Source organism: Colobus angolensis, unplaced genomic scaffold (assembly GCF_000951035.1).
Source record: "Colobus angolensis palliatus isolate OR3802 unplaced genomic scaffold, Cang.pa_1.0 Scaffold28, whole genome shotgun sequence".
Taxonomy (NCBI): Eukaryota; Metazoa; Chordata; class Mammalia; order Primates; family Cercopithecidae; genus Colobus; species Colobus angolensis.
In genome coordinates this window covers 7,280,276-7,287,894 of record NW_012116043.1, presented here as the reverse complement: position 1 = coordinate 7,287,894, position 7,619 = coordinate 7,280,276, and the positions used below count along the sequence as shown (strand labels likewise).

Here is a 7,619-nt window from a genome sequence, read left to right as displayed (position 1 = left end):
AGCATTTGCGGACCTGTCCTGGGCCAAGGGGAGCCCACTGCCCTGAAGGATGAGTCACAGGCCTGAGAGCATTCATCACAGGCTGCCTGAAGAGCCCTGGGGCTTTAGGTGAGCATCAGCAGTGGCCTGGCAGAACTCCTTACAGGCTGGTGGTGGTGGTGGCCAGAAGAAGAGGTTCCTCTGACTGAGGAAAGGGGAGTGAAGAGTGGGAAGGACTTCGTCTTGCGGTTTGAGTGCCAGCTTACCTGCGGTGGAATAGTACGTCTATAGAATTCTATTCTATCTTAATACAGCTATAGAATGGTTTATGACTTCAATCCCTGGCTCCCAGACAGCATCTCTGGACCCACCCAGAGCCTAGGGGAACTCACTGCCCTGCAGGGAGCGACAATACCCTGGCTGGGTTTGCCATTTGCTGATTGTAGAGCTCCAGGCCCTCGAGTGAACTCATGTGGTGGCCAGGTAGCATTTCTAGCAGACCTTAGGTGAGACCCAGTGCTGGGCTGCTTCAGGTCTGAACCAATGCAGTCCCACAGGGGTTCTTGTGTCCTTCCACCCCCAGTTCCAAGAGGCCTAGCTCGGAAAGTGAGGGAGAGACTCCGTTTGTTTGGAAGAAAGTAAGGGAAAAGAACAAGAACCTCTGCCTGGTAATGCAGAGAATTCTTCCAGATCTTATCCAGGACCACTAAGGTGGTACCTTTAGGAGTCCGCAAGAACCACAGTGTTACTGGGTTTGGGGTTCAAGTCCCTTTGAATACCTGGAAAGCCTTCCCAAGAATCACAGGCACAAACAAGCCCAGACTGTGAAGACGACAATAAATGCCTAACTCTTCACTGCTCAGACACTGATGAATATCTATAAGCATCAACACCATGCAGGAAAACATGACCTCACCAAACTGAATAAGGCACCGGGGACCAACCCCGCAGAAACAGAAATAGGCAACCTTTCAGGTAGACAATTTGAAAGAGCTGTATTGAGGAAACTCAGAGAAATTCAAGACAACACAGAGAAGGAATTCAGATTTTCCATCAGATGAATGTAACAAGGAGATAGAAATAATTAGAAGGAGTCAAGCAGAAATTCTAGAGTTGAAAATGAAATTGACATACTGAAGAATGCATCAGAGTCTTTTTTTTTTTTTTTTTTTAAACACTCATTTATTCTCAAGTACTTGTGCAGGGCTGATTTCAGAGTTTAGGAATGCACCAGTCATGAAATAATGATCCCATCATAGGGCTTAAAATGCTAGACCTCAGAAACGATTACCATCTTTCAAAAGAATTGAGGAAAAATAATGAAAACCAGGTCGCAGAAAAGTTGTGATCAGAGAAAATAACACAAGAAAACACTGGAGCACACAGTATACAGTTGAAGGGAGAACCGTTTATCCTTCTAGAACCATTACTGTTATCACTACAGACTAGAGACACTTTCCTGGAAGGTTAATTTGGTTAATAAGAAACGAAAGCCACCATTAGATGATGTGAGCCAAATTATCTACAAGAGAGAAAAAGAAAACTAACTATATGGAAAAAGCCTGAGGCGAGAGCTAATTAGCTGGTCTGCAAAAAGATCCAAGAAAAATGCCCTCATTTTAGACACGTCAGATATTGCACACTCAAAAAAGAAAAAGAAACATTTAGAAAACCATTTTAAATGTCTTTAATTGCTGAACGCCTCTTTGGCTAATATTTGGAAGATCATTATTTAGTCCTGCAACTGACGCATTGTTCCACTTTCCCATCATTTTGCTTGCAAACCACTAAAAGTCTTATTTCCTCATCTCTTTGACACATTACCAAAGTGGACCCTATGCTGTAATCACACAGAATAATGTTGGAAAGTATGAATATCTCAATTATTTTTTAAAGGTACTATTCTTTTTCCTTCTGTTTTCAAATCATTTCTGACCGTTTCTAAAGACGTGGTCACAGCTGCCTGAAGCATGTCTTCTTCACCCATAGCATCACCTAGATCACTCCCAAGTGCTCCTGAACTGGTGGTTGGCCTTTCACATGGATGTGAACTCTGTCCTGATAGGTCCCCCTGCTGCTCCTGCTGCTGCTGCTGCTGTTGCTGCTTTTGCTGCTGTTTTTCAAAGTAGGCTTCTCGTCTCTTCCAAAGCTCTTCTGAAGTAAGGTTTGTACCTGATGTCCGTGGAATATCTTGAGATATATTTCTGCAACTTGCATACTTAGCTGAATAGCCCTGCGGAGATCTGCTTCCTCATCTTCCATGTCAATTTCCTGGCGACTTAGTGCCAGAGCCCTCTGCAAATCCTCCTCATCTTCGTCTAACATTGCTGAGCCATCATTTGCTTCTAACACTCGTTCCAGGTCTGTTTTATGGACTCTTTCAGTTGTGCTAATTCTTCTCCAATAGGTTTTGGTCGGTGCATCTGTTGGACCCTGATCATCTGCAGGAGTTGGTCAGCTTCGCAATCTGGCAGGTCACCCTTAACAACAAACATAGGATAACCTTCCTGTTGTAATTGAGCCAAGAAAAGTGCAAGATATGTATCTGATACTAATTCTGGACCCATCAAGACAGAATTCAAGTTAAACCACTGTTTTCCTAATTTTCTAACTGTAAACCAGTGTTCCTTATAATTGCATATAAATGATCTTTCATTTATAGGATCAATCCTGAGCCTCTGATACTCTGGACTGTTGAACAGGATTAGTTCTAAACCCCAAACTTTCAAGGCATTGCTTATAACCTGAATAGAGAAAAAACCACTGTCATCCATATTTCCAGAAGGCTGCTGTAAAAACGTGTGATAATCTTCACTAGTAACTCCTCCTTCTGCCATTCTCATCCTCTCCTCCTCATCCAGCTGATGTGCAATTGAGGATAATTCCACAGGGCTAAAATATTCTCCTTGCAATAAATTATTCAGGCAATGTTGAGCAGAAAGTGAGCCTTCTTGTTTCTCATGGAAGATGGACTCCATGATTATTTGTCTGGAGCCAATGGCCCCCACGCCGAACCACCCCCTCCAGCTCCGCCCCCGTCCCTGCATCAGAGTCTAAATAGCAGAATTGATCAAGCAGAAGGCCACGCACGGTGGCTCACGCCTGTAATCCCAGCACTTTGGGAGACCGAGGTGGGTGGATCACTTGAAGTCAGGAGTTCGAGACCAGCCTAGCCAAGATGGTAAAACCCCATCTATATTAAAAATATAAAAATTAGCCAGGCAAGGTGGTGTGCACCTGTTATCCCAGCTACTCAGGAGGCTGAGGCCAGAGAATCGCTTGAACCTAGGAGGTAAAGGTTGCAGTGATCCGAGATCACACCACTGCACTCTGGCTCGGTAAACAAAGTGAGACTCTGTCCAAAAAAAAAAAAAAGAGTTTGAGACCAGACTGGCCTACATGGTGAAACCCCACCTCTATTCAAATTACAAAAATTATCTAGGTATGGTGGGAGGTTGAGGCAGGAGGATAGCTTGAACCTGGGAGGTGGAGGTTGCAGTGAGCCGAGATGGCACCACTGCACTCCAGCCCGGGCAACAGAGCCAGAATTTGTCTCAAAAAAACACTAAAAACCAAAAACCGAAACCAAAACCAAAAAACATCAAAAGACTATGAAAAGCAGTGATTGGATGTTTGGGGTGTGGATATCGGAATCTGGAGCTGGGGACAAGTGTGTCATTTGATAGTCTCTTTTGAGAACCACTGTTGATCTAAAGCTAGTCCAGTTCCCTAGTGGATTGCTAATAACGGGTCAGCTGCTGAGACGGGGAAAGGGGCCTAATTCCTTTTGCAAAACAAGGAGCAATATTTGCATGAGAACTCAGTACATTTCATCACATAAAAACTGCAAAATGCCAGGCTCTGCCATTTTTAAGCTAATATTTCTGGGAGTCCACCAAACAGCCTCTAAGATGGAACTGATTGTGAATATGCTGGTGCCAAGTGCAATGGCTCACACCTGTAATCCCAGCTATGTGGGAGGCTAAGGTGGGAGGATCACTTGAAGCCAGGAGTTTGAGGCCATCCTGGGCAACATAGCGAGACTTTGTCTCTTAAAAAAAAAAAAAGCTAAGCCAAATGATACAGCCTCTAGAAGCCATAGTTTGCTCATTTACAAACTGGAGGAGAATAAGATGAGAATTGTCGATATTGAGGATCAGAAAGTGCTTCATGATGCATAAAGCAGGTAATGGATTACCAATGCTTTGCTGCTCAGACATACAGCAATGGGTTCATACCATTCTGAGAGTCTAAATTTAGGATGTGTTATGACTAAAATTACCAGTAATTAAGTTTCTTATGCTTCTGAGGCTCTGCTTCCTCATCTGTACACTGTGACAAGACCTTGTTCTGACTATGCACTGAGGATAAAATAAGGCTTTTTGAAAAAGAGAATGACACAGACCACTAATTAATGATTTCAATGTTCCTGTCCAAGGTCAGGCAAAAGTAATGCAGCTCCATAGAGAATGTTGGTGCAACACTGCCCTCTGCTGGTCAGTAGCAGCACCACCATGGTTACAGAGAGGAAAAGGTCTTTACAGAGGGATTCCTGGGAAACTGAGGCAGAGAAGGGAAGGGATTTGCTCAAGGTCACAGAGTTAGCTTTGGACAAACTGACGGCTCAAATTTGAGATTCCTGATTCCTAGTTCTTTCTAGAGGGAGAAAAATAAGGGCTGGAAACTAGTGGATTGTGGTTTCACTCTCACCAGGCTCTGCTCGGCGTTTTAAATAGCTGACTGGAATTTCTCGGAAGCTGGGATCTGAGCGCTCACTTGAGACCCCAAGGCCCACAATCTATTTGCCACCAAAAAACAAGACAAAGCAAAACACTATGGTAACTTGTGTTGAAAAAGATAGATCTTGTGTTTTTTTTATTTCCCCGAATGGTATTTGCTGGGCAGACACGTGTATGTACAGGGTAGCAGTCAGGATGGACCACAGGCCCCCATACCATGAAACTCTTCAGACTCTCCCCTAGAAATGAGGGGAACTGAGCCGGGTGCAGTGGCTCATGCCCGTAATCCCAACTTGGGAGACTGAGGCAGGAGGATCGCTTGAATCGAGGAGTTCAAGGCTGCAGTGAGCCATGATTGTGCCACTGCACTCCAGCCTGGGAGACAGAGTGAGATTCTAACTCAAGAAAAAGAAAGGAAGGAAGGAGGAGGCCGGGCGCAGTGGCTCAAGCCTGTAATCCTAGCACTTTGGGAGGCCGAGATGGGCAGATCACCTGAGGTCAGGAGTTGGAGACCAGCCTGGCCAACATGATGAAAACCCCGTCTCTACTAAAAATACAAAAATTAGCCAGGTGTGATGTCAGGCACCTGTAGTCCCAGCTACTCCGGAGGCTGAGGCAGGAGAATCACTTGAACCCGGGAGGCAGAGGTTGCATGAGCCAAGATGGCGCCACTGCACTCCAGCCTGGGTGACAGACTGAGACTCTGTCTCAAAAATAAGAAATAAAATAAAGAAAAATAAATAAAGGTAAAGATGATAAATTATATGTGTATATTTTACCTCAATAAAAAGAGTGTTGTTAACTTCCACATTTTTTAATTTTCCCGTTTTCCTTCTGCTATTCATCTCTAGTTTCGTGGCACTGGATATTCAATACAGACCCATTTTGGGCTCATTTATGTAATACCTTGTTCAGATCTATTCTCTTATAATGTCTCTTTCTCCACACACAGAAAAAGCCAATAATTTGTCATTCTGACCCCGATTTGACTTTCTCTGGGAAATCAAGTCCTTCTTCCTACAACATAAAAAGCATAGGCTTCACTTTCATCAATCTATAAAGTGTTTTCAATTGAGAGTTTTACCAATGAGGTCCATTTAGATCCAGCAAAGAGAAGAATCTGCTGACAGTCACATGGAACAGAGGCAACTAAAAGAAAAGCCAATTCTTGGCCCAGTGATTATTGGGTACACCAGAGTATGTTATCCATGAAGTCAGTATACCTTTACTGGAAGATTCTGCTTATTGAAAAAGTGCATGGGCCGGGCGCAGTGGCTCACACCTGTAATCCCATCACTTTGGGAGGCCAAGGCAGGTGGATCACTTGAGGTCAGGAGTTCAAGAGCAACCTAGCCAACATGGTGAAAGCCCATCTCTACTAAAAATACAAAAATTACCCGGTGTAGTGGTGGGCACCTTTAATGTCAGCTTCTCCAAAGGCTGAGGCAGGAAAATCATTTGAACCCAGGAGGCAGAGGCTGCAATGAGCCAAGATCATGCCACTGCACTCCAGCCTGGGTGACAGAATGAGACTCTGTCTCAAAAATAAATTAAAAAAAAAAAAGAGTGCATGGAATTTTGATTCAGAATGACTAATGCAAGTTATTAGTCATATTATAGTACAATACTGGGCTTTAAACAAAAAATAAAAATTTCTGGGCTTCTAGACAAAAAAGCGGACGTGACATGTAAGGGAAAGAAATTAGAATCTACCTTTTTGAGAGCAATACTTTGTACCTGAGGAAAATGGAGTACATATTTAAGAAAAGAAACTGTAAGCCATGAATGTTATATCCAGCAAAGCTAACATTCAGGTAGAAAAGACCCTGACATGCCACACTGTGACAGAAGACCTCAGGCGCTATTATTCCCATGATCTCTTCCGGAGAAGTAACAAACTTCAGACAGCAAAATGCCTAGAAAGACATCGATACAGGGTAGATCTTGAGTCCTAAATTTGCTACTTGTATAAATAAGACTAAATGAGGGTGATATAAGAGGGTGTGGGGCCCCTCCCGGTATCAGGTTCACAGGGTGCTAAGACCTGTTTGCTGCTCTTTCCTGAGTGTATGATCTGTCCACAGAGAGTGTCTATAAATGTCTTACAGGAGCAAATTAATCCGGGCATTTACCTAGGCAGTCCTCAGGAGACTGGTGCCCTGGCTAGTGAAACAGGTACAGATGAAAGAGAAGGTCTGTAGGACTGCACGATGAAATGACAGAGTCCTGGCTGGGCATGGTGGCTCATGTCTATAATCCCAGCATTTTGATAGGCTGAGGCAGGTGGATCACCTGAGGTCAGGAGTTCAAGAACAGCCTGGCCAACATAGTGAAACCCCACCTCTGCAAAAATACAAAAATTAGCTCGGCATGATGGCAGGTGCCTGTAATCCCAGCTACCTGGGAGGCTGAGGCGGGAGAATCACTTGAACCCAGAGGCGCAGATTGCAGTGAGCCCAGCCAGATGGCACCATTGCACTCCAGCCTGGGTGACAGAGTGAGACTCTGTCTCAAAAAAAAAAAAAAAGAAAGAAAAGGAAAGAAAAGAAAAATAAAGAAAGAAAAGAAAAAACAGAGGCCCATGTACCTGGGCCGGGTGAGGAGCCAGAGGTCTGATGACATGGAGCAGTCGGGGGGGATAGTGGCAACCCTGTCCCTCTACCTGAACCATCAATATGATCCAGCCAGGAGGCCTGCGTATCAAATATAGACAGCATCCTGGAGCTCTTTTCTTTTTCTGCTAATAATCACTATTCTCTCTACCACCACCAGCACCAAACTTTGCCTGTGCCTTTAAAAAAAAAAAAAAAAAAAATAGGCCGGGCGCGGTGGCTCAAGCCTCTAATCCCAGCACTTTGGGAGGCTGAGACGGGCAGATCACGAGGTCAGGAGATCGAGACC

General features: G+C 44.3%; 1 pseudogene across 1 annotated transcript; it reads right to left on the bottom strand.

The window, feature by feature from the left end:
• Positions 1-1,147: 1,147 nt before the first annotated feature.
• Positions 1,148-2,957, bottom strand: LOC105516344 (annotated as a pseudogene). Its single transcript, XR_001002474.1, has 2 exons — positions 2,937-2,957; positions 1,148-2,462 (listed from the first exon to the last, which is right to left on the bottom strand). The product of XR_001002474.1 is annotated as an ataxin-3-like (transcript).
• Positions 2,958-7,619: the final 4,662 nt, after the last annotated feature.